The sequence below is a fragment of the Ranitomeya variabilis genome, chromosome 2 (genome assembly GCF_051348905.1).
Source record: "Ranitomeya variabilis isolate aRanVar5 chromosome 2, aRanVar5.hap1, whole genome shotgun sequence".
In the NCBI taxonomy this organism is placed as follows: Eukaryota; Metazoa; Chordata; class Amphibia; order Anura; family Dendrobatidae; genus Ranitomeya; species Ranitomeya variabilis.
Genome location: NC_135233.1, coordinates 441,067,735 through 441,093,530, shown reverse-complemented (window position 1 = coordinate 441,093,530; position 25,796 = coordinate 441,067,735). Strand labels below are relative to the sequence as shown.

Genomic DNA, 25,796 nt, shown 5'->3' with positions numbered 1-25,796 from the left:
TCAAACTGCATTCCTCGAGGGCCGCCAACAGGTCATGTTTTCAGGATTTCCTTGTATTGCACAGGTGATAATTTAATCACCTGCACAGAATGATTCTAGCACCTTGTGGAATGCTAAGGAAATCCTGAAAACATGACCTGTTGGCGGCCCTTGAGGAATGCAGTTTGACACCTCTGGTGTACACACATTACATTACATTACTGATCCAGAGTTACATCCTGTATTAAACTCCAGAGCTGCACTCGCTATTCTGCTGGTGCAGTCACTGTGTACATACATTACATTACTGATCCCGAGTTACATCCTGTATTAAACTCCAGAGCTGCACTCGCTATTCTGCTGGTGCAGTCACTGTGTACATACATTACATTACTGATCCCGAGTTACATCCTGTATTAAACTCCAGAGCTGCACTCACTATTCTGCTGGTGCAGTCACTGTGTACATACATTACATTACTGATCCCGAGTTACATCCTGTATTAAACTCCAGAGCTGCACTCACTATTCTGCTGATGCAGTCACTGTGTACATACAATGCAAGTCAATAGAGCAAGTTCTGGGAATGCTGGGAGATTTCAGCTCTGCAAAATTTGAAGAAATAATCCTTAAACAGTGGAAGCAGTGATGGGGCCCTTGAGTACAAGGAATCTCGTCTTTGCCTTTGTCATGGGTTGTGTGATTACACAGCAGAATATTAGTGACACCTTGTAGGTCGTGTCCTGCAGTGCTAGACGTCCTCGCTCTATGAGCACCCCTTTTTTTTTTCCCGCCCTCTGCTTTTATGTACATGACGATCCTAGTTGTGAAATGCGTGAGGCTTTGGCTGTACGGGGATGGAAAGGTATGATGCCATGAACCAGTAGGGGGCACTATTGCCCTATATTCACCCCTGTATTATATTATATACAGTATACACTCGGGAAGGGTCCAGATTTAAACTTCTTGGGGAGACTTATGAAGACCGGTGTTTAATTTGCCCTTTTTTTATGTCTTAGCCAGAGTGCATTTGATAACCATACGTCGCCTTATGGGATTTTTCTAGATGCATACATTTTAAAATTGTATTTTTGCGTCTCCATTTCCCAATTCTTATCTGGTTGGCGTCTGCATCGCATCATCGTACTGCTACCTTAGACCAACATTTACCTGAATTTTCTTACAGTTGCAATCGAGCGATTCCTCGGAAAACGCACAACACATCTCAAGGTTAAACTCTCCTGCGTCACTGAAAACTGAAAATCCTCTCCCCGTGTTTTGCTATGTGCATGATACAAAGACTATAATCCTGCTGCCCGTGTCATCGCCACTATTCTAAGCAGCTGAGTGTTGGCTATTGTTCTCTGTTATCAGCATCAATGCCGTGTTCTTCAATGGGATAAAAGACGCGATGTCCAGAAAAACGCCTAATCCTCAAATTACTACAAATAATATCCTCCCCACCACCCTGGTTTAAGCGCATCAGTTCCTGGGCACAGATACAGATGAACACAAAGGTGGAGCAGGGAGTGATCCGCTCCCTGCTCCACCATCTGGCTCAATGAGCCTGGCACAGCATGGAGCATCCCACTAATCATAGAATGGAGTATGGGTGGGCATTTGTGAAGTTTTTTGGGCGGAGAAGGTACTTTTCTGGTCTCCATGACGGCCCTGTGCACAGGGTCCATACAAACATATTTGGGGAAGTTTAGTGGAAGAACAAGACCAGTTGCACAGAGCCCAAATCTCAGCCCCATCCAACACCTTTAAAATGAACTAGAATAGAGATTGTGGCCCTGGCCTCCTCCCCCCCCAACATCAGGGTCTGACCTCACAAATGTTCTTCTGGATGAAGGTGCAAACATTCCCATACGAAGCCTCCAAAATCTTCCTTCCTAGAAGAGCGAGAGCCGTTCTATCTGCAGAGGGGCCGACTCCATATTAATGTCCATGGATTTAGAAGGGGAGGCGAGAAAAGCTCCTGGAGGTGTAATGTGTAGGGGCCACACCATTTACTCTGTTGCCTCATACCATTTTTTGTTATACTGAATATTGCTCATCTGGATTTTCATGGGGAGTTTTCAGATCTAAGCAGTGTCACACAAGCCTGGCTTCACAATGTGCAAACTTTAGAGTATTGGACTCTTGGGTCATGGTTATCCATCCAGCCGTGTAGTGGCCGATCTTGGGTCCTTTATGGCCTTGTTGACTTGACTAACCTGAACAGAGCCAAAAATATTTAGTGATTTTGTGAAATAATGAAAGCCAGCTTGTAAGCCGTGCCTTACGATGGGTTTTTTTTGGGGTGAGTTTTTCACTGTATTTTTGGAAACATGCAAGTAACCCATTATACTTAATGGGTTCAGAAAATCTGCAACATCAAAAACTCCTAGTGGGAACATAGCCTTACTGACCCATGGGCCCCCTACTGACCCATGGGCCCCCTACTGAATGGTCATGAACACCTGAACGCTTTCTGGAGGGGGGTGTTGCCCATACAGATGAGATTTTTGGGTGTCCACATACTTTTGGCCATCTACATTCTCAAACTATAGCAATTTTGCACTCTGGGGGGTATGCGCCATAGGCACCTCTTGTGCCACAACCTCTTCAGACTCCTGGATTGCTCCCATCCGTATCCGTGCAGCCCCTTTAATCCCTGCATTATCGACTAGAGATCTATTGACTGATTCGTGATCATGCTGCCATTTCATTTTTTTTTTCTGCGGATTGTTTTTTTTTTGTACAGTTCCCCCGATTGTCCTGAAGGAGGCAGACGTGTCGCAGGTAATCTCGGCTCCTGGTAATTCTCACTGCCGGGATACCCTCTCAGTGTTTGCATTTCATGTGGTTATAAATAGCTTTCACATTGTATAAGGTGAGCAGACTAGTTAAGTTAATGTTGACGAGCAATGGCCGCCACCAGCGCAGGTTAAAATTCAGTTTATGCACCCACCCAATGCCCCTCAAAAAGTGATCATGCAGGGAGTGCTGGGACTATTCTTTGTAATAAAGATGTTCCAGCCTTAAGTGAATGTGAGTAGCGATCAAGGGCAGCGTGAGAATTGCATTATCTGTGGTGCATTTACCAATCTAATCCCCCTGGGGACTCTTCTGTAATATGCTTATAACACTGAGAGGGGTAGCATTGGGGGTCAGGGTCACTTGGGGGTGAGGGGATGCTTGGGGGGTGGGTTGTGGCAGGGCCGTATTTAGAGTTTCTGCTGCCGTAGGCACTTTTAGTGCTGCCTCCCCCTTTGGTGAGTATGACACTATCGGCAGTGACTTTTGCAAGAATCGCTGATGTGAAAGTCGCCTTTTGCAGCAGATTCGGCAGTTTTTCTGCATGTGCCGCGTAACGGATCACTTACAGCAACACTGCGTTCGGCCTCATTCATTCCCTATGGGATTTGCGGCAGTTGCCTTGATCTGGCAAATGCGGTACCATACCCCCCAACTTTTGAAGAAGGGAAGGAGGTATAAAGTTTGCGGCGCGCGTAGTGCGCCGTGGCAAATTTTAGGCCACGCCTTGACCACACCCATTTCACAACTAGACACATCCATATCCACGTCCCAACCACAGCCATTTAGCACTGCTGATCACACTGTTTTATATACAATAATTATAAAAAAATATGGCCACAGACAGTGCTCAATACTGTATAATGGCCACACATGATGCTCAATACTGTATAATGGCCACACATGATGCTCAATACTGTGTAATGGCCACACATGATGCTCCATAGTGTATAATGGCCACACATGATGCTCCATACTGTATAACGGCCACACAGTTCTCCATACTGTATAATGATTCCACACCATGCTCAATACTGTATAACGGCCACACATGATGCTCCATACTGTATAATGGCCACACATGATGCTCCATACTGTATAGTGGCCACACATGATGCTCCATAGTGTATAATGGCCACACATGATGCTCCCTACTGTATAATGGCCACACAGTGCTCCATACTGTATAACGGCCACACACAGTTCTCCATACTGTATAATGATTCCACATCATGCTCAATACTGTATAACGGCTACACATGATGCTCCATACTGTATAATGGCCATTGGCCACACATGATGCTCCATACTGTATAGTGGCCACACATGATGCTCCATTCTGTATAACGGCCACACATGATGCTCAATACTGTATAATGATCCCACATGATGCTCAATACTGTATAATGACCCCCCCTCCTGTATGCATGGCTCATATTCCCCCCCCTGTATGCATGGCTTATACTTCACCCCCCCCCCCCCCCGTATGCATGGCTCATATTCCCCCCCCCCCCCCCCCGTATGCATGGCTCATATTCACCCCCCCTCCTGTATGCATGGCTCATATTCCCTCTCCTGTATGCATGGCTCATATTCCCCCCCCCCCAAATGCATGGCTCATATTCCCCCTCCTGTATGCATGGCTCATATTCCCCCTCCTGTATGCATGGCTCATATTCCCCCCCCCCCCCCTGTATGCATGGCTCATATTTCCCCCCCACTGCATGCATGGCTCATATTTCCCCCCCACTGCATGCATGGCTCATATTTCCCCCCCACTGCATGCATGGCTCATATTCCCCCCCACTGTATGCATGGCTCATATTCCCCCCCCCCCTGTATGCATGGCTCATCTCTCCACCCACCCCCCTGTATGCATGGCTCATCTCTCCTCCACCCCCATATATGCGCATATTCATGACCTTAATGAGCGGTACCACGTGACCGCTCATTCAGGAGCGCTGCAGAAGCCGAGACCAGGCATCGCTGGAGCAGGGTGAGTATCGTCTTCAAGGAGGGAGGGTGGGTGGGAGGCGGCGGGGGGGCGGTCGGTCGGGAGATGACCCAGTACTTAAAAAAAAAAAAAAAAAAAAAACCTTGCTCAGGTGCCGCCCCCTGCATTGTCCCCGTCCTAGGCACGTGCCCTCAAGTGCCTAGTGGCAAATACAGCCCTGGGTGGGAGGAGGCGGCGGACGGGCGGCCAGGGTTGGAGCGGGGAGCGGGGGGGCGGTCGGTCGGGAGGTGACCCATTACTTAATAAAAAAAAAAAAAAAAAACCTTGCTCAGGTGCCGCCCCCTGCATTATCCCCGCCCTAGGTACGTGCCCTCAAGTGCCTAGTGGCACATACGGCCCTGGGTTGTGGGCAGTTGGGCGGATAAGGGGCTGCCAGGAGGGTAATGGGCAGCTGGGTGGGTAAGACGCAGCTAAGAGGTGAAGAGCTGCTGGAGGAGGGTAAGGGTCCGCTGGATGGTAAGTAGCAGCTTGGGGGTCAGGGGGCACCTGAGAGTAAGGGTCTGCTGGGATGACGCAGTGCAGCTTGGGGTAAGGGGCTGCTGCGAGGTAAGGTGCTGCCTGGAGGGAAGGGAAATAACATCAGAGGGATGTTGCAGCTGGGTAATGCAGTTTGTGTTGAGTGTGAATTAGGGACAGCAGCGTAGGTTGGTAAGAGCCCCGGGTGCTGGGTGCCAAGAGGCACCCGAACATGAGATATGAACATTGCCCCTTCCATGTATGCACTTCATTGAAAGAATTTAGGGTGCACTTGCACATGACAATGTAACCCCAAGTCAATGAAACTGCCAATTCCAGCTATCCAGTGAGGCTGCAACCACAACATTATTCACTGCTGTTTTACCGAGAGTGCGGGAGAAAAACGCACAGTGGCCACAACATGTGAAAGCCGCATTAGGAAAGTTATCTAAGCGATTGAGAATCAACGTCACCGGCCGTGGTGTAAATGAAAGTGACGAGAACTGTAGAGGAACAGCAAGACGCCCTCAAAAATTGAATAATTTTGTAGGTGTTGGCCACAGACAATTTAGGGCCCCAGATAGTTGTGAGCTGAACACGTCTCCTGACACTCAGCTCAGCAATTCTATGTATGCGGGAGAGCAAAGAAAGATGCAACTGAATTCCTCTGTTCCTCTTCACACTCCTCTGTCCCTTTGTTTCCTCTGTCCTCTTCCAGACTCCTTTGTCTCTCTGTAGACTATTCTGTCTTCATCCAGAATCTTTTGTTCCTCTCCAGACTCCATTCCAGATGCCTCAGTCTTCTCCAGACTCCTATGTCTTTCTCCAAACTTTTACGTCTCATCAAGACTTCTTTGCCCCTCTCCAGACTGTTATGTCCTACTCCAGAATCCTCTGTCCCTCTCCAGACCCCTATGCCCTCCTCCACGCTCTTCTGCCAGCGTCTCTTTTCCTTAATAAAAAATAGAGTTGGGTATTAAAATTCAAACTGCTTAACTCTTCTCTCACTCAATATCTTCTGTCGGATGAGGCGGACGGGGCGGTTCCAGGATGAGACGGACGGGGCGGTTCCAGGATGAGACGGACGGGGCGGTTCCAGGATGAGACGGACGGGGCGGTTCCAGGATGAGACGGACGGGGCGGTTCCAGGATGAGACGGACGGGGCGGTTCCAGGATGAGACGGACGGGGCGGTTCCAGGATGAGACGGACGGGGCGGTTCCAGGATGAGACGGACGGGGCGGTTCCAGGATGAGACGGACGGGGCGGTTCCAGGATGAGACGGACGGGGCGGTTCCAGGATGAGACGGACGGGGCGGTTCCAGGATGAGACGGAAGGGGCGGTTCCAGGATGAGACGGACGGGGCGGTTCCAGGATGAGACGGACGGGGCGGTTCCAGGATGAGACGGACGGGGCGGTTCCAGGATGAGACGGACGGGGCGGTTCCAGGATGAGACGGACGGGGCGGTTCCAGGATGAGACGGACGGGGCGGTTCCAGGATGAGACGGACGGGGCGGTTCCAGGATGAGACGGACGGGGCGGTTCCAGGATGAGACGGACGGGGCGGTTCCAGGATGAGACGGACGGGGCCGTTCCAGGATGAGACGGACGGGGCCGTTCCAGGATGAGACGGACGGGGCCATTCTAGAAGGGACTCAATAGAGCACCAGGACTGGTATCTGCTCCATAGTGCGCGGAGGTACACGCAGAACACAGCCAGGGCCCCACAATGTGACCTCGTACTACTGGTGTGCATTAGAGTTGACTTCGCCCATCAATAGGTATAGTATCTGACCACAATTCACTAGATATTCATTCTCCTGATTTAAGGGCTCTTCAAGCCGCACATAATCATCCACAGGACACTCGCATGGAGGCACCACGTGCACATGAATCAGCTGCAATAATGCAAACTGTGATTTGGGCAGCATGGATGAAGTGACAGGTTCCTTTTAAGGGCATAAAGACCGCCATCCTGTGGTGAGACCTGTGCTCACAGCCCAGCACCGTGCAGCTTGGTTGGCATTCCCCCGTGAATACCAGAATTCACAGGTCCGCCATTGGAACCGGTTCACACTGAGCACACATGAAAGTGTCTGGAGACACTGCGTTGAACATTGTTACCTGAGCCTCAGTCTGATGACGTTGACTTAATGTAGGAAGACCATTGCAGGGAAATCAATATAGATCACCCAACCGAAACTGTCACTGTACTTTTAACAAAGTTTGCATAATTCAATAACACAAGAAAATATATTTTTTTAAAAAAAGCCTTCAATCCGATAGCTGCAACTGCGCAGGTAGCGCCATCTTGCTGGAGAAAAATAATTGCCTCTTCCAAGATGGTGACACCTGCGCAATAGCAGCTATTGGATCACCAATAGCTGCCACTGCACAGGTGCAGCCGGTGCCATTTTCAGACTGATTTCTTTTAAAGGATACACAGCTACACTGCTTGGTACCACTGTATAATGTCCTCCTTGCTGCTGCTTCTGATTCTGAACATGTTATGTATAGAAACAGGCGGGCAGGAATTCCTCATGTGTGTGTGCTGTATATGAGACAGTATATTAGCTTATTTCCACTTAGTATTTTATTTCAGCCCAGTGCTGGATTTACAGCTACACTGCTTACTACTACTGTATAATTTCCTTCATCCTCCTGCTGCTTGTGAACATGTGTTACATGGAGACATAATAGCAGGAAGAGACAGCATAGTAGCTTGTTTCTATCCACTAGCTCAGAGACAACTGAATATTCCAGATAGAATCAGCAGAGGGGAAATCTAGTGAAAATGCATGCAAATGGGTATAAATTTGATAGATAATAAGAAGACTGAAAAGTATGGAATTTTGAGTGCAGCGCTGCATTACCTGTTGCTAATGATGAATTTATCAATCATCTGTAACTTGCTAAACTTGAGTAATTTCCCTTCTGAGCCTGAAATATATTGTTAATCAGAAAATAAACCTCATTACGGTCGGGTTATAATGGAAAAGATAGAGCAGAAAATAACAAACATTGGTCCAAAAATATCCCCAATCTCATCACTGCCAACTCTATTCACATCACACTTAAAAATATTTGTTTTCTGGCTGCCATCTCTTATCATACGGGTGAGGGCGGCATCATGGGTGAAAACATCAACATCGGGTGTCGGAGGAGCGCCAGCGACCAGCGTTGTTATTAATTGTGATTAGAATATCCCTGTCCCCGGCGCTCCGATGTCGCTCAACGTGGAACGCCGACGATCATAATATTTACTCGTAAGTTGGTGTTGATCATCTGTTGGGATGTTGACCCAGACATCGCCGTCCTCCCCTCCCCCGTCTCTTTCAACTCTTCGGAAATTGCTTGTTCTTGTTTAGCAGAAGTAATGAGACGGTCTGAGTGGCTGTTTGGTGTTTCGGAGTTTTCCTATGTTTGTTTTTCCACAGTCTCTTCCTAATGGTGACAATGGGAGCGGAGGCTCGGGGCTATTTTTAGCCTCACGTGACCAAACCTTCTTAAAAATAACCTGCTGTCTGATAGTGGGCGAAAAACCTGGCGGCAAGGGTATTCCATGGTGACTGCTTATTGGTGTACAACGTCCTGGAAAGTGTTCAGCGCTGGGTACTCGTAGTACTACCCGAAATAAGATGGTGGCACAACATCACCCGTATCAGAGAATAGCGTCGTATGGAAATAAAATCTGACTGCTGCACAAAGTAGTGAAGATCAACTCATCAATGTTTGTGAAAAAATCCTAACTTGGAATTGGCACACTTTTTACAAACTTTTTCAGACAACCCCAAAAGTGTCACTATAGTATCTATCATATCAGCGTAGTACACAACAAAGGACATAATTCTAATAACTGTACTTACTCCAGAGCTGCACTCACTATTCTGCTGGTGCAGTCACTGTGTACATACATTACATTACTGATCCTGAGTTACATCCTGTATTATACCCCAGAGCTGCACTCACTATTCTGCTGGCGCAGTCACTGTGTACATACATTACATTACTGATCCCGAGTTACATCCTGCATTATGCTCCAGAGCCGCACTCACTATTCTGCTGGTGCAGTCACTGTGTACATACATTACTGATCCCGAGTTTCATTCTGCATTATACTCCAGAGCTGCACTCACTATTCTGCTGGTGCAGTCACTGTGTACATACATTACATTACTGATCCCGAGTTACATCCTGCATTATGCTCCAGAGCCGCACTCACTATTCTGCTGGTGCAGTCACTGTGTACATACATTACATTACTGATCCCGAGTTACATCCTGCATTATACTCCAGAGCTGCACTCACTATTCTGCTGGTGCAGTCACTGTGTACATACATTACATTACTGATCCTGCACTGATCCTGAGTTACATCCTGTATTATACTACAGAGCTGCACTCACTATTCTGCTGGTGCAGTCACAGTGTACATATAGTGGGGGAAATAAGTGTTTGATCCCTTGCTGATTTTGTAAGTTTGCCCACTGACAAAGACATGACCAGTCTATAATTTTAAGGGTAGGTTAATTTTAACATTGAGAGATGGAATATCAAAAATAAAATCCAGTTTTCTCGTGAAGTGTTTTTGGGTTGGTGCTGTGTGCTTACCGCTAGATTGTAGCCTCATTTCCCTTATCTGTCCCTCCCTCTCTTTTTCAGTACCCCTTCTCCGTTACCCCCCACTTCTTTCATCCCTCTTTTCCCTTTTAATCCTCCCACTCTCCATAAAAAATGTTTAGTTATTTATTTTCTCTTTCTAACCTCTATGTTGGAATCTTCAGAATAATTTTTCATTTACTGATATTAAAATTTATGTTGTTTCTTTTTTGCAGTTTCAATATGGAGCGACCTGTTTATATTTTCGCATGAGTACTGTTATCATTACAAGGTTTGATAAGTCCTGTGTGACTTATTTGATCATAACATATTTGGTCGTATGTTATGTTTTTTGTATTTTCAAAATTGATCAATATAAACAAATTGAAAGTAAAATTAAAATCCAGAAAATCATATTGTATAAATTTAAATAAATTTGTATTTTGCAGTGAGAAATAAGTATTTGATCCCCTACCAACCATTAAGAGTTCTGGCTCCTACAGACCAGTTAGACGCTCCTAATCAACTCGTTACCTGCATTATAGACAGTTGTCTTACATAGTCACCTTTATAAAAGACTCCTGTCCACAGACTCAATTAATCAGTCAGACTCTGACCTCTACAACATGGGCAAGACCAAAGAGCTTTCTAAGGATGTCAGGGACAAGATCATAGACCTGCACAAAGCTGGAATGGGCTACAAAACCATAAGTAAGACGCTGGGTGAGAAGGAGAAAACTGTTGGTGCAATAGTAAGAAAATGGAAGAATTACAAAATGACTGTCAATCGACATTGATCTGGGGCACCATGCAAAATCTCACCTCGTGGGGTATCCTTGATCATGAGGAAGATGAGAGATCAGCCAAAAACTACAAAGGGGTAACTTGTTAATGATCTCAAGGCAGCTGGGACCACAGTCACCAAGAAAACCATTGGTAACACATTACACCATAAAGGTTTAAAACCCTGCAGTGCCCGCAAGGTCCCCCTGCTCAAGAAGGCACATGTGCAGGACCGTCTGAAGTTTGCCAATGAACACCTGGATGATTCTGTGAGTGATTTGGAGAAGGTGCTGGGGTCAGATGAGTCAAAAATTGAGGTCGTCTGCATTAACGCAACTCGCCGTGTTTGGAGGAAGAGAAATGCCTATGACCCAAAGAACACAATCCCCACTGTCTAGCATGGAGGTGAAAACATTATGTTTTGGGTGTGTTTCTCTGCTAAAGGCACAGGACTACTTCACCGCGTCAATGGGAGAATGGATGGAGACATGTACCGTAAAATCCTGAGTGACAACCTCCTTTCCTCCACCAGGACATTAAAAATGGGTCGTGACTGGGTCTTCCAGCAAGACAATGGCGCAAAACATACAGCCAAGACAACAAAGGAGTGGCTCAAAAAGAAGCACATTAAGGTCAGGGAGTGGCCTAGCCAGTCTCCAGACCTTAATCTCATAGAAAACTTATGGAGGGAGTTGATGCTTCGAGATGCCAAGTGACAGCCTCAAAATCTTAATGATTTAGAGATGATCTGCAAAGAGGAGTGGAGCAAAATTCCTCCTGACGTACGCAAACATCATCATCAACTACAAAAAACGTCTGACTGCTGGGCTTGCCAACAAGGGTTTTGCCACCAAGTATTAAGTGTTGTTTTCCAGAGGGATCAAATACTTATTTCTCACTGCAAAATGCAAATGAATTTATATAACGTGACTTTCTGGATTTTATTTTTGATATTTTCTCAATGTTAAAATTAACCTATCCTTAAAATTATAGACTGTTCATGTCTTTGTCAGTGGGCAAACTTACAAAATCAGCAAGTGATCAAATTTTTATTTCCCACACTGTACATTACATTACTGATCCTGTATTATACTCCAGGGCTGCACTCACTATTCTGCTGGTGCAGTCACTGTGTACATACATACATTACATTACTGATCCTGAGTTACATCCTGCATTATACTCCAAAGCTGCACTCACTATTCTGCTGGTGCAGTCACTGTGTACATAGATTACATTACTGATCCTGAGTTACATCCTGTATTATACTCCAGAGCTGCACTCACTATTCTGCTGGTGCAGTCACTGTGTACATACATTACATTACTGATCCTGAGTTACATCCTGTATTATACTCCAGAGCTGCACTCACTATTCTGCTGGTGCAGTCACTGTGTACATACATTACATTACTGATCCTGAGTTACATCCTGTATTATACCCCAGAGCTGCACTCACTATTCTGCTGGTGCAGTCACTGTGTACATACATTATTGATCCTGTATTATACTCCAGGGCTGCACTCACTATTCTGCTGGTGCAGTCACTGTGTACATACATTACATTACTGATCCTGAGTTACATCCTGTATTATACTCCAGAGCTGCACTCACTATTCTGCTGGTGCAGTCACTGTGTACATACATTACATTACTGATCCTGAGTTACATCCTGTATTATACCCCAGAGCTGCACTCACTATTCTGCTGGTGCAGTCACTGTGTACATACATTACATTACTGATCCTGAGTTACATCCTGCATTATACTCAAGAGCTGCACTCGCTTTTCTGCTGGTGGAGTCACTGTGTACATACGTTACATTACTGATCCTGAGCTACATTTTGTATTATACTCCAGAGCTGCACTTAGGCTACGTCCACATTAGCGGCGGGCGCCGCAGCGGCGCCGCATGCGTCATGCGCCCCTATATTTAACATGGGGGCGCATGGACATGCGTCGCACTTGCGTTTTGCGCCGCATGCGTCGCTGCGGCGCCCGCGTCCGGGCGCAGAGGACGCAGCAAGTTGCATTTTTGCTGCGTCCAAAATCAATTAAAAAAAGGACGCATGCGGCGCAAAACGCAGCGTTGTGCATGCGTTTTGCTGCGTTTTTGTTTGCGTTGTGCGCTGCGGCGCACAACGCAAATGTGAACGTAGCCTTACTATTCTGCTGGTGCAGTCACTATGTACATACATTACATTACTGATCCAGAGCTATATACTATATTATACTCCAGATCTGCACTCACAATTCTGCTGGTGCAGTCACTGTGTGCATACATTACATTACTGGTCCGGAGTTACATCCTGTATTATATTCCAGAGCTGCACTCACAATTCTGCTGGTGCAGTCACTGTGTACATACATTACATTACTGATCCTGAGTTACATCCTGTATTATACTCCAGAGCTGCACTCATTATTCACACAATAAGCCCCAATCAACTTTATGGTATTGTGCGATTTTTGTACTTTACATTCATATGAAGCAAATCTCTCCCATGATGCTCAGAGTGAGGACGGACGTGTGACAAACATCATTCTCAGCCAGTGGGGGTCTGTTCCCTGGTATAACAATGACCCCAGGAGTAATCTGGTCCCATCTCCCAGTTGTAAGAGATTAGGGAAATATGGCGCTTACTTACAGAAACAGTTCCACTCTGAGCCACAGGCATTGTCTGGTATTACAGCTCAGCCCCATGATAGTTGTATATAGGGGATACCAAAATTGTAGCCTTTTCCACCCCTCGGACCTTATCACCTTGGTAAGCCACTAGCACCTGCATGACTGCATTAAGTCCTTCAGAGCAGCATGCTCTCTAGCCAATAACCATCCGATCTTGCTAAATCAGTGGCGAAAGCCTTCTACATGATGACCCTAAACTGCCCTAATTCTGCATAGAATAGAAGATGCTCAAAAATGTCCTCTATATCACAATGATGACCTGACCGGTGCGATCCCAGTACACGAGTCCTGCAGAACTGAACTCCTCAGCCAATATGGGCACCGGAGAGGCCGCAGTGTAGTCTGCCCATGGTTCATCTACGGTGTGAACTATATGGAATTAATGGCGCCATAGTGAGTAAAATAAATAAATATATGCCTGCTGTCCCCCCAGAGCCGATCAGGGGGGTCCCCTACTATTCTGCATGTCGGATAAATATTAACACGGGGCTGTCCATAGCCAGAGGTGAATCTTTGAGTTGGTGGGCCCCAATGCAAGATATCCAACAGTACCCCCAAATCTCATGGGCCTTTATTAGTATGATTCTTCTAATATGCGCCAAAGGAAGTGTTTGGGCCCTCAGTCTCCAGGGTCCGATGGCGGTACCAACCCCTGCACCTATGATGGTTACACCCCTGTCTATTGCGCCAATTCCAGGGACTTAAACTTGGCGCTGTCTGTAGTGCTGAAATCAGGTCAGGACCATGGACAGTGCCCGCTATAGACGCCTATACGGTGCCTGACAACACAAGTCTGCGCCTTATATCGGGCCCTCACTACTGTCCCTATGGGTCCTGGCTCCGGAACCCTTTAATTCTCAAGACACGTTTAGTGGTTGTTACTTTGTTGCCCTTTGCACAATCCCCTTTTGTTTTTTTGGAATTGTCGTCTATGGTAAAATGATATTAGAAGATTGGCGTGCACTCGGTCGTGTTTCGAGGTGCTGGTGGAAGGGTGATACGTAACCCCTCGACCAAAGTGTGAAAAAGACGTTTCTACCCCACCAGGGTCTTCATCACAATGTCGTTTGGTTGTTGTGAAAAAGGGAATATTATTTCTCAAGGAGTATCGGCCATTAGACGCTGTGCTGTCATGGCTTCACGTGGCTCCGTGCCTATGTCGGCTGCCGGCAGTGGCCACTTTCTCACAACCACCAAACGACATTGTGATAAAGACCCCGGTGGGGTTGAAACGTCAAACTGTCGCACATCTCACAGCCGCCTTTTATCTATGTTTGCCTTCACGAACAATAAAAGCCTAGCATCACTGAAAAATGAAGAGTGTGCAGTGAATCTATGGTACAATGATCACAGGGGGTCCTGCGGGTGGGAGCTCTAGAGAACAGCTGTTACCAGGGGGGGGGGGGGGGGGGACCATGAGCAAGTGTTTAATTCCTCTGCAGCGCCCCCACAGAGGAAAGGAAGTATTACACGGTTTCCATTGAAGTGAATAGGCCGTCTGTATAATGCATGGACATGCAGAGTCCTCCGGAAGGAGAGGTGCTCTTTGTACGATTGAGCAGATAGTAGGGTGCAGGAAATCCAAAATCAGACATGCAATCTGCAACAACCTGCATCAACCTGTTGCAACCCAGCCACAAACTGCTGTAACCTGTATCAACCAGACACAAACTGCTGCAACCATCTCTGCCACAACTTGTATCAACCAGCTGCAACCAGACCCAAACTGCTGCAATCAGACACAAACTGCTGCAACTTGCAACAGACTGCTGGAACCATCTCTGCCACAACTTGTATCAACCAGCCACAACCAGACACAAACTGCTGCAATCAGACACAAACTGCTGCAACCATGTCTGCCACAACTTGTATCAACCAGCCGCAACCAGACACAACCTGCTGCAACCATGTCTGCCACAACTTGTATCAACCAGCTGCAACCAGACCCAAACTGCTGCAATCAGACACAAACTGCTGCAACTTGCAACAAACTGCTGGAACCATCTCTGCCACAACTTGTATCAACCAGCCGCAACCAGACACAAACTGCTGCAATCAGACACAAACTGCTGCAACCATGTCTGCCACAACTTGTATCAACCAGCCGCAACCAGACACAACCTGCTGCAACCATGTCTGCCACAACTTGTATCAACCAGCCGCAACCAGACACAAACTGCTGCAATCAGACACAAACTGTAGCAACCATGTCTGCCACAACTTGTATCAACCAGACACAAACTGCTGCAATCAGACACAAACTGCTGCAACTTGCAACAAACTGCTGCAACCATGTCTGCCACAACTTGTATCAACCAGCTGCAATTGACACAAACTGCTGCAACCTGCATCAACCTCTGCCACAACATGCAGCAACCTGACAAACTGCTGCAAGTGGCTGCAAAAATCAGCTTTAATCAATTGAAATATTGGAAAATATTAACTGATTTTTTGGGGGACAATTTATAAAATTGTGATTCTTTGGTGACGGAGGATGTGTGGAGTATTTTCCCATTTATCTGATGAGGTGTGACTGATAATTTGCTACGAGTGGAATCTCATCAGACAAGAAAATATGAAATCCTCGACACTCCTACTATTGATGATCAGATGGAGATGGAAATTTCTCATTCATTGTGATACAATGTGTTATAGCTGAATTATCCAATGAACCTACTGAATTAACTAGAGTTATCGTCATGCACCAATAATGGCAACTCCAAAGAATAAAAGAACACATTCAGCTCTGCTACATTTACAGCATTGGGAATGATCAGATGCAGCAATTCTGAATGATTCTATTCCTATATACTAAATATCACCCCGAAAAAAAAAATCTAATTCATAGATGCAGGTAGAAGATCACATGTCTCAGCCATATCACGATTTTATCTCATCCTCAGCCCCCTCCTGCCTGGATTCATTTAGAAGAAGGCTGGGGGTCCGCCCTGCCTGCTATAAATAGATCTGAGACTTCATATCTCCCAGAAATAATCCACAGCAAGTCTCTGAGCCCTGCAGAGGGGGGCAGCTCCTCGCACCCAGCCTGGCCCCCTGTTTATGAATGTGCAAATTATTAATGACTTGGGCTCTGGGTTTCTGTCAATGAACCTGGGGGAATGGAGGGGGACACAAGGATGGAGAAGTTGATACAAATCTTGATGACCTGTATCTGTCCATTCATTAGTGAGGCATTGGGTTTGGGGGGGTGCAGCTCGGTGCAACAGTCTGCAGGGGTTCCATGTGCAGTGGGCAATGCATAGGCTGCTTTACCTTAGATGAACCCACTTAGTCTGCTGCAATACTCTCCATAGGAGGCTCGCACGAGCTGCCCCCCCCCCCCCCCCGGCTATCAATTGATCAATATCCACTGAGCTTGCTCCAATGGATCACACAGCCCCCAAAAACAGAAAATGCAACAAAAGCTCCAGCTTCACTAAAGTAGATGTTATTTATAGAACAGGAGAGGAGATGGGGAGAGAAGGAGCAGGGAGGAGAGAGGGAGGAGAGCAGCTAGAGGGTCAGGGGGTGCAGGCTGCAGAGGAGAGGGGTGCAGGCTGCAGGGGGGGGGAGGCTGCTGTGCACTGGGGGGGTCTGGGGGTCTCTGTGCAGGGGGCAGGCGGTGCACGGGCGGCAGCAGCAGCTCGCACTCCACTCCTCGGCTCCATCCAGCCCGCAGCTTCACTCTCACTGCTGAATTAATTTGATACTATTTTTGAAAGTCAGTGTTTCTAAGGGAGACCTAATGACGCAATGACGTCAATGCAGGTCAATAGCACACTGGTGGAGGAGAGACAGCCCGAGCCGGGGAGAGACTGCCAGAGACGGCTGCCAGGGAGGGAGAGACAGCCAGAGAGGGGGAGAGACAGCCAGAGACGGCTGCCAGGGAGGGAGAGACAGCCAGAGAGGGGGAGAGACAGCCAGAGACGGGGAGAGACAGCCAGAGACGGCTACCAGGGAGGGAGAGACAGCCAGAGACGGGGAGAGACAGCCAGAGACGGGGAGAGACAGCCAGAGACGGCTACCAGGGAGGGAGAGACAGCCAGAGACGGGGAGAGACAGCCAGAGGCAGCTGCCAGGGAGGGAGAGACAGCCAGAGCTGGGGGAAAGACTGCCAGAGACGGCTGCCAGGGAGGGAGAGACGGCCAGAGCCGGGGGAGAGACAGCCTGAGCCGGGGAGAGACTGCCAGAGAGGGAGAGACAGCCTGAGCCGGGGAGAGACAGCCAGAGACGGCTGCCAGGGAGGGAGAGACGGCCAGAGACGGCTGCCAGGGAGAGAGAGACAGCCTGAGCCGGGGAGAGACAGCCAGAGACGGCTGCCAGGGAGGGAGAGACAGCCCGAGCCAGGGGAGAGCCTGACCCGGGGAGAGACAGCCAGAGACGGCTGCCAGGGAGGGAGAGACAGCCTGAGCCGGGGAGAGACAGCCAGAGACGGCTGCCAGGGAGGGAGAGACGGCCAGAGACGGCTGCCAGGGAGAGAGAGACAGCCTGAGCCGGGGAGAGACAGCCAGAGACGGCTGCCAGGGAGGGAGAGACAGCCCGAGCCAGGGGAGAGCCTGACCCGGGGAGAGACAGCCAGAGACGGCTGCCAGGGAGGGAGAGACAGCCTGACCCGGGGAGAGACAGCCAGAGACGGCTGCCAGGGAGGGAGAGACAGCTGCCAGGGAGGGAGAGACAGCCCGAGCCGGGGGAGAGACTGCCAGAGACGGCTGCCAGGGAGGGAGAGACAGCCAGAGAGGGGGAGAGACAGCCAGAGAGGGGGAGAGACAGCCAGAGAGGGGGAGAGACAGCCAGAGACGGGGAGAGACTGCCAGAGACGGGGAGAGACTGCCAGGGAGGGAGAGACAGCCAGAGACGGCTGCCAGGGAGGGAGAGACAGCCAGAGACGGCTGCCAGGGAGGGAGAGACAGCCAGAGAGGGGGAGAGACGGCTGCCAGGGAGGGAGAGACAGCCAGAGAGGGGGAGAGACAGCTGCCAGGGAGGGAGAGACAGCCAGAGAGGGGGAGAGACAGCCAGAGACGGCTGCCAGGGAGGGAGAGACAGCCAGAGAGGGGGAGAGACAGCTGCCAGGGAGGGAGAGACAGCCAGAGAGGGGGAGAGACAGCTGCCAGGGAGGGAGAGACAGCCAGAGAGGGGGAGAGACAGCTGCCAGGGAGGGAGAGACAGCCAGAGAGGGGGAGAGACAGCTGCCAGGGAGGGAGAGACAGCCAGAGAGGGGGAGAGACAGCTGCCAGGGAGGGAGAGACAGCCAGAGAGGGGGAGAGACAGCCAGAGACGGCTGCCAGGGAGGGAGAGACAGCCAGAGAGGGGGAGAGACAGCCAGAGACGGCTGCCAGGGAGGGAGAGACAGCCAGAGAGGGGGAGAGACAGCCAGAGACGGCTGCCAGGGAGGGAGAGACAGCCAGAGAGGGGGAGAGACAGCCAGAGACGGCTGCCAGGGAGGGAGAGACAGCCAGAGAGGGGGAGAGACAGCCAGAGACGGCTGCCAGGGAGGGAGAGACAGCCAGAGAGGGGGAGAGACAGCCAGAGACGGCTGCCAGGGAGGGAGAGACAGCCAGAGAGGGGGAGAGACAGCCAGAGACGGCTGCCAGGGAGGGAGAGACAGCCAGAGAGGGGGAGAGACAGCCAGAGACGGCTGCCAGGGAGGGAGAGACAGCCAGAGAGGGGGAGAGACAGCCAGAGACGGCTGCCAGGGAGGGAGAGACAGCCAGAGAGGGGGAGAGACAGCCAGAGACGGCTGCCAGGGAGGGAGAGACAGCCAGAGAGGGGGAGAGACAGCCAGAGACGGCTGCCAGGGAGGGAGAGACAGCCAGAGAGGGGGAGAGACAGCCAGAGACGGCTGCCAGGGAGGGAGAGACAGCCCGAGCCGGGGGAGAAACAGCCTGAGCCGGGGAGAGACAGCCAGAGACGGCTGCCAGGGAGGGAGAGACAGCCCGAGCCGGGGGAGAGACAGCCAGAGACGGCTGCCAGGGAGGGAGAGACAGCCCGAGCCGGGGGAGAAACAGCCTGAGCCGGGGAGAGACAGCCAGAGACGGCTGCCAGGGAGGGAGAGACAGCCCGAGCCGGGGGAGAAACAGCCTGAGCCGGGGAGAGACAGCCAGAGACAGCTGCCAGGGAGGGAGAGACAGCCCGAGCCGGGGGAGAGACAGCCTGAGCCGGGGAGAGACTGCCAGAGACGGCTGCCAGGGAGGGAGAGACAGCCAGAGACGGCTGCCAGGGAGGGAGAGACAGCCAGAGCCGGGGAGAGACAGCCAGAGAGGGGGAGAGACAGCCAGAGACGGCTGCCAGGGAGGGAGAGACAGTCCGAGCCGGGGAGAGACAGCCAGAGACGGGGAGAGACAGCCAGAGCCAGGGAGAGACGGCTGCCAGGGAGGGAGAGACAGCCAGAGACGGGGAGAGACAGCCAGAGACGGCTACCAGGGAGGGAGAGACAGCCAGAGACGGGGAGAGACAGCCAGAGGCAGCTGCCAGGGAGGGAGAGACAGCCAGAGCTGGGGGAAAGACTGCCAGAGACGGCTGCCAGGGAGGGAGAGACAGCCAGAGCTGGGGGAAAGACTGCCAGAGACGGCTGCCAGGGAGGGAGAGACAGCCAGAGACGGGGAGAGACAGCCAGAGACGGCTACCAGGGAGGGAGACACAGCCAGAGACGGGGAGAGACAGCCAGAGGCAGCTGCCAGGGAGGGAGAGACAGCCAGAGCTGGGGGAAAGACTGCCAGAGACGGCTGCCAGGGAGGGAGAGACGGCCAGAGCCGGGGAGAGACAGCCAGAGAGGGGGAGAGACAGCCAGAGACGGCTGCCAGGGAGGGAGAGACAGTCCGAGCCGGGGAGAGACAGCCAGAGACGGGGAGAGACAGCCAGAGCCAGGGAGAGACGGCTGCCAGGGAGGGAGAGACAGCCAGAGACGGGGAGAGACAGCCAGAGACGGCTACCAGGGAGGGAGAGACAGCCAGAGACGGGGAGAGACAGCCAGAGGCAGCTGCCAGGGAGGGAGAGACAGCCAGAGCTGGGGGAAAGACTGCCAGAGACGGCTGCCAGGGAGGGAGAGACAGCCAGAGCTGGGGGAAAGACTGCCAGAGACGGCTGCCAGGGAGGGAGAGACAGCCAGAGACGGGGAGAGACAGCCAGAGACGGCTACCAGGGAGGGAGACACAGCCAGAGACGGGGAGAGACAGCCAGAGGCAGCTGCCAGGGAGGGAGAGACAGCCAGAGCTGGGGGAAAGACTGCCAGAGACGGCTGCCAGGGAGGGAGAGACGGCCAGAGCCGGGGGAGAGACAGCCTGAGCCGGGGAGAGACTGCCAGAGAAGGAGAGACAGCCTGAGCCGGGGAGAGACAGCCAGAGACGGCTGCCAGGGAGGGAGAGACGGCCAGAGACGGCTGCCAGGGAGAGAGAGACAGCCTGAGCCGGGGAGAGACAGCCAGAGACGGCTGCCAGGGAGGGAGAGACAGCCCGAGCCAGGGGAGAGCCTGACCCGGGGAGAGACAGCCAGAGACGGCTGCCAGGGAGGGAGAGACAGCCTGAGCCGGGGAGAGACAGCCAGAGACGGCTGCCAGGGAGGGAGAGACGGCCAGAGACGGCTGCCAGGGAGAGAGAGACAGCCTGAGCCGGGGAGAGACAGCCAGAGACGGCTGCCAGGGAGGGAGAGACAGCCCGAGCCAGGGGAGAGCCTGACCCGGGGAGAGACAGCCAGAGACGGCTGCCAGGGAGGGAGAGACAGCCTGAGCCGGGGAGAGACAGCCAGAGACGGCTGCCAGGGAGGGAGAGACAGCCTGAGCCGGGGAGAGACAGCCAGAGAGGGGGAGAGACAGCCAGAGACGGCTGCCAGGGAGGGAGAGACAGCCCGAGCCGGGGGAGAGACAGCCTGACCCGGGGAGAGACTGCCAGAGACGGCTGCCAGGGAGGGAGAGACGGCCAGGGATGGCTGCCAGGGAGGGAGAGACAGCCTGAGCCAGGGAGAGACAGCCAGAGACGGCTGCCAGGGAGGGAGAGATGGCCAGAGACGGGGAGAGACAGCCAGAGGCAGCTGCCAGGGAGGGAGAGACAGCCAGAGACGGGGAGAGACAGCCAGAGACGGCTACCAGGGAGGGAGAGACAGCCAGAGACGGGGAGAGACAGCCAGAGGCAGCTGCCAGGGAGGGAGAGACAGCCAGAGCTGGGGGAAAGACTGCCAGAGACGGCTGCCAGGGAGGGAGAGACGGCCAGAGCCGGGGGAGAGACAGCCTGAGCCGGGGAGAGACTGCCAGAGACGGCTGCCAGAGAGGGAGAGTCAGCCTGAGCCGGGGAGAGACAGCCAGAGACGGCTGCCAGGGAGGGAGAGACGGCTGCCAGGGAGAGAGAGACAGCCTGAGCCGGGGAGAGACAGCCAGAGACGGCTGCCAGGGAGGGAGAGACAGCCCGAGCCAGGGGAGAGCCTGACCCGGGGAGAGACAGCCAGAGACGGTTGCCAGGGAGGGAGAGACAGCCTGAGCCGGGGAGAGACAGCCAGAGACAGCTGCCAGGGAGGGAGAGATGGCCAGAGCCGGGGAGAGACAGCCCGAGCCGGGGAGAGACTGCCAGAGACGGCTGCCAGGGAGGGAGAGACAGCCTGAGACGGGAAGAGACTGCCAGAGACGGCTGCCAGGGGAGGGGGGACTGACATATGGAAGAGACAGTCATGAGGGGGGGGGACTGAGATGTGGGAGAGACAGTCAGGAGGGGAGACTGAGATATGGGAGAGACAGTCAGGAGAGGGGGACTGAGATATGGGAGAGACAGTCAGGAGGGGAGACAGATATGGGAGAGACAGTCAGGAGGAGGGACTGAGATATGGGAGCGACAGTCAGGAGGGGAGACTGAGATATGGGAGCGACAGTCAGGAGGGGAGACTGAGATATGGGAGCGACAGTCAGGAGGGGAGACTGAGATATGGGAGCGACAGTCAGGAGGGGAGACTGAGATATGGGAGTGACAGTCAAGAGGGGAGACAGAGATATGGGAGAGACAGTCAGGAGGGGAGACTGAGATATGGGAGTGACAGTCAGGAGGGGGGACTGAGCTATGGGAGAGACAGTCAGGAGGGGGGACTGACATATGGGAGAGACAGTCAGGAGGGGGGACTGAGATATGGAAGTGACAGTCAGGAGGGGAGACTGAGATATGGAAGAGACAGTCAGGAGGGGAGACAGATATGGAAGAGACAGTCAGGAGGGGAGACAGATGTGGGAGAGACAGTCAGGAGGGGGGACAGATGTGGGAGAGACAGTCAGGAGGGGGGACTGAGATATGGAAGTGACAGTCAGGAGGGGAGACTGAGATATGGAAGAGACAGTCAGGAGGGGGGACTGACATATGGGAGAGACAGTCAGGAGGGGGGACTGAGATATGGAAGTGACAGTCAGGAGGGGAGACTGAGATATGGAAGAGACAGTCAGGAGGGGAGACAGATATGGAAGAGACAGTCAGGAGGGGAGACAGATGTGGGAGAGACAGTCAGGAGGGGGGACAGATGTGGGAGAGACAGTCAGGAGGGGGGACTGAGATATGGAAGTGACAGTCAGGAGGGGAGACTGAGATATGGAAGAGACAGTCAGGAGGGGAGACTGAGATATGGAAGAGACAGTCAGGAGGGGAGACAGATGTGGGAGAGACAGTCAGGAGGGGGGACTGAGATGTGGGAGAGACAGTCAGGAGGGGAGACTGAGATGTGGGAGAGACAGTCAGGAGGGGAGACTGAGATGTGGGAGAGACAGTCAGGAGGGGAGACTGAGATGTGGGAGAGACAGTCAGGAGGGGGGACTGAGATGTGGGAGAGACAGTCAGGAGGGGGGACTGAGATGTGGGAGACAGTCAGGAGGGGGGACTGAGATGTGGGAGAGACAGTCAGGAGGGGGGACTGAGATGTGGGAGAGACAGTCAGGAGGGGGGACTGAGATGTGGGAGAGACAGTCAGGAGAGGAGACAGCTGTGCCTGGCTGCAGAATAAAGGGAGTGTAGTAAAGGGGGAGCAGAGACAGTAATAATAAGAGACAGCACAGAAACCTCGTGGGAGCTGCAGTAACATCTGCCCTACACAGGGGGCGCTCTGATCTAACATGCCCACGTCTCACTGAGTCAGTGACTACTACTCCCAGCATGCCTCTGGTGGGACCCAGCTGAAGTGACTTTTTCCCGCCCGGTGTCCCACTCCCGAGTGTCTGCAGCCACAGAGGAGGCTCCGGTGCACGTGGCGGTTCCGCGGGTGACGCTGTCCTGCGCTCAGTGCGGCTGTGGCGGCCCCCCGTCTCCTGCCAGCCCCCTTCTCATTACCGCAGGTTCGGTGCAATGTGTACTTTTCTCCCTCCGCTCCCGTGTGTGCACAGATGTCCCCTAACCCCGCCTTCCTCCCTGCTAAAGCCCCTCTCCTGCAGCCCACCCTGCCGCCACAACTCTCAGGGCTCCGCTACAAGGACGGACTGGCACAAAGTGCAGCAAGGTAAGGGGCCGGCACGGGGGTCTCCGCTCGGGGTCCCGTCCTGTGAACTTCCCCTGCATGCAGTGCTCGTGTGTGGCTGCGGGCTGGCTCCGTGCCCCCTTGTCATGGTGGTGCCAGCTCTCACCGCATCACTTCTCACAGACCAGGGGGTTCCGCTCCCATCCCCCACCGCAGCTGCAGCCCCCCAGGTGTCCTCCCCTGCTAATGACCAGTCAGTGGCAGGGACTGCACCCCCCACAGCCCCAGCACTGGGCAGACTCCACAAGTGCCCCCAGCAGGGCATCTTATTGGGGGGATCCTTGCTTTGCTCCTGTCCTGCAGGTCTGATCCAAGCTTCTTACTGCCCCCTAACTCCCCATTCATTCTAGTGTATAGATGGTCAAGAAAAGCACATTCAGTCCAATACAAACGGAGGCGTGATCGATCAACAGGTGTTCTGTGGATTCTCTCTTTAAGGGGGTAGGGGCTAGACAGGAGGAAAAATGGCTGCAATTTCCCACGAGCTGCAGTACCTGCGTGCGGCCACTAGATGGCCCCTGTGACTCTGAGCTGAGGAGCAGACAAGGGTCCAATGCAGACACTTTGTGCCAAACTCTGTCCATGGAATAGAGGGGTCCTGAGACCACCCTGCAAGGATGCAAAGCACATAATAGGAACGCATTTATTTCAGGGGATTGTACTCTTAGCAATGACTTTTATCTAAATAGCTCCTGTACAAGATGGGGGAGAATCCAATATGACCTCAATGCATCCTTAGCTTCAGCCTCTATGGTGCTCCGTGAAGATGTATTCGCAGTATAATGCCCGGACTGGCCGTCGGCTCCCCAGACCCTCGTGATTGTCGAGTCCCTATTGGTAGAGCTGACGGCCCGTCCGGGCATTGTGTTGCGATCCTCATCTGACTCCCCCCCCCCCGTGTTGGCGCAGTGCAAAGACCCTGTCTCGTTTCGCCAAACGCAGGACTTTTTAGCTCATACGTGAAACCCATGTACACTCTCTGCTTCTTTATCCAATGTGGAAAGGGAGCAGACAGCGTAATGCATAATATACTAGGAAATTGCTAATAAAGCAATTCTATAAGAAATAGGTTTGTATTCCTGAGTTGACACAGGCATAGAAAAAAAAAATTGGGTGATTTTATTTGTTCTCTGTGTACAATCCCTTTTTTTTTTTTTTGTAGCTATTAATCATTTATAGTTTCCTGTGACTAAATTACAATGTGTCTGTATAAATCGGATATTATACTGTGGCTCCGCGTGGCATCCTTTTTTATTTTTGTGTAGACTTGAATGGTGAGTCTCGTCCGATTTACTGAAGAAACTAGCGCACGCTGCAGTTTTGTTTTTTTTGTTCGTTTTTTTTACCCTCGTCTGCACTGCTCCATTGAATAACATTGGTTCCTGTGCTGTCCAATTTTCACGGACAGATCTCAGACTGAAAATACAGAACGAGCCCTTGGACTTGCTGCAATCGCTATAGTAGTGGACACATTCATTCAGATATGGAGGATTGTTTCTGTGCTCATCTTGTATGATGGGGTAAATTATAATGAGTCAGTACTGTATTTCCATCATCAATAGGAAGATTCAATGAGAGTACTTACCCTCCTGTGATAAAACATACAGCTTGGGGCCAACTAATCCGTAAATCTGCCGGTGTGTAGATTGTAGCTGCAAGGTGACTTCTGATCTCCAGACCATAAGTGTTGTTCTTTAGGCCTGACTCTCACACAGCATAAAATAATATTACTGTCTGTTAAAAGCTACGTGTGGATTCATTTCATAATATATCTTCATAGGATACTGGGTTCGTTCTGATCCATGGCCCCAAACCCCTCTGTATAGACACAGAACTAAAGGATAAAATTATATGAGTCTGCAGCCACCACTAGAGGGAGCCGAATTCTATCTCCATAAGTGGTGTGCTCCCCCTAGTGGTGGCTGCAGGTAGATAAAATGGTAATTACCCTATGTTATGTTGCCTCTGTAACAGAAAAAATGGAGATCTGATATCAAAGTATCAGATGC

General features: G+C 51.5%; 1 protein-coding gene and 1 long non-coding RNA gene across 2 annotated transcripts in view; both read left to right on the top strand.

The window, feature by feature from the left end:
• TTC17 (tetratricopeptide repeat domain 17) overlaps positions 1-10,152 on the top strand; it is an 81,832-nt gene extending 71,680 nt beyond the window's left edge. The window contains exon 26 of the mRNA XM_077287094.1: positions 10,086-10,152. The gene's annotated coding sequence lies outside the window, so the exon portion shown is untranslated. The remainder of the gene's footprint in view (positions 1-10,085) is intronic.
• A 13,388-nt stretch (positions 10,153-23,540) lies between these two features.
• LOC143806493 (uncharacterized) overlaps positions 23,541-25,796 on the top strand; it is a 138,889-nt gene continuing 136,633 nt past the window's right edge. Inside the window, exon 1 of the long non-coding RNA XR_013221479.1 lies at positions 23,541-23,769. This is a non-coding gene — a long non-coding RNA (uncharacterized LOC143806493). The remainder of the gene's footprint in view (positions 23,770-25,796) is intronic.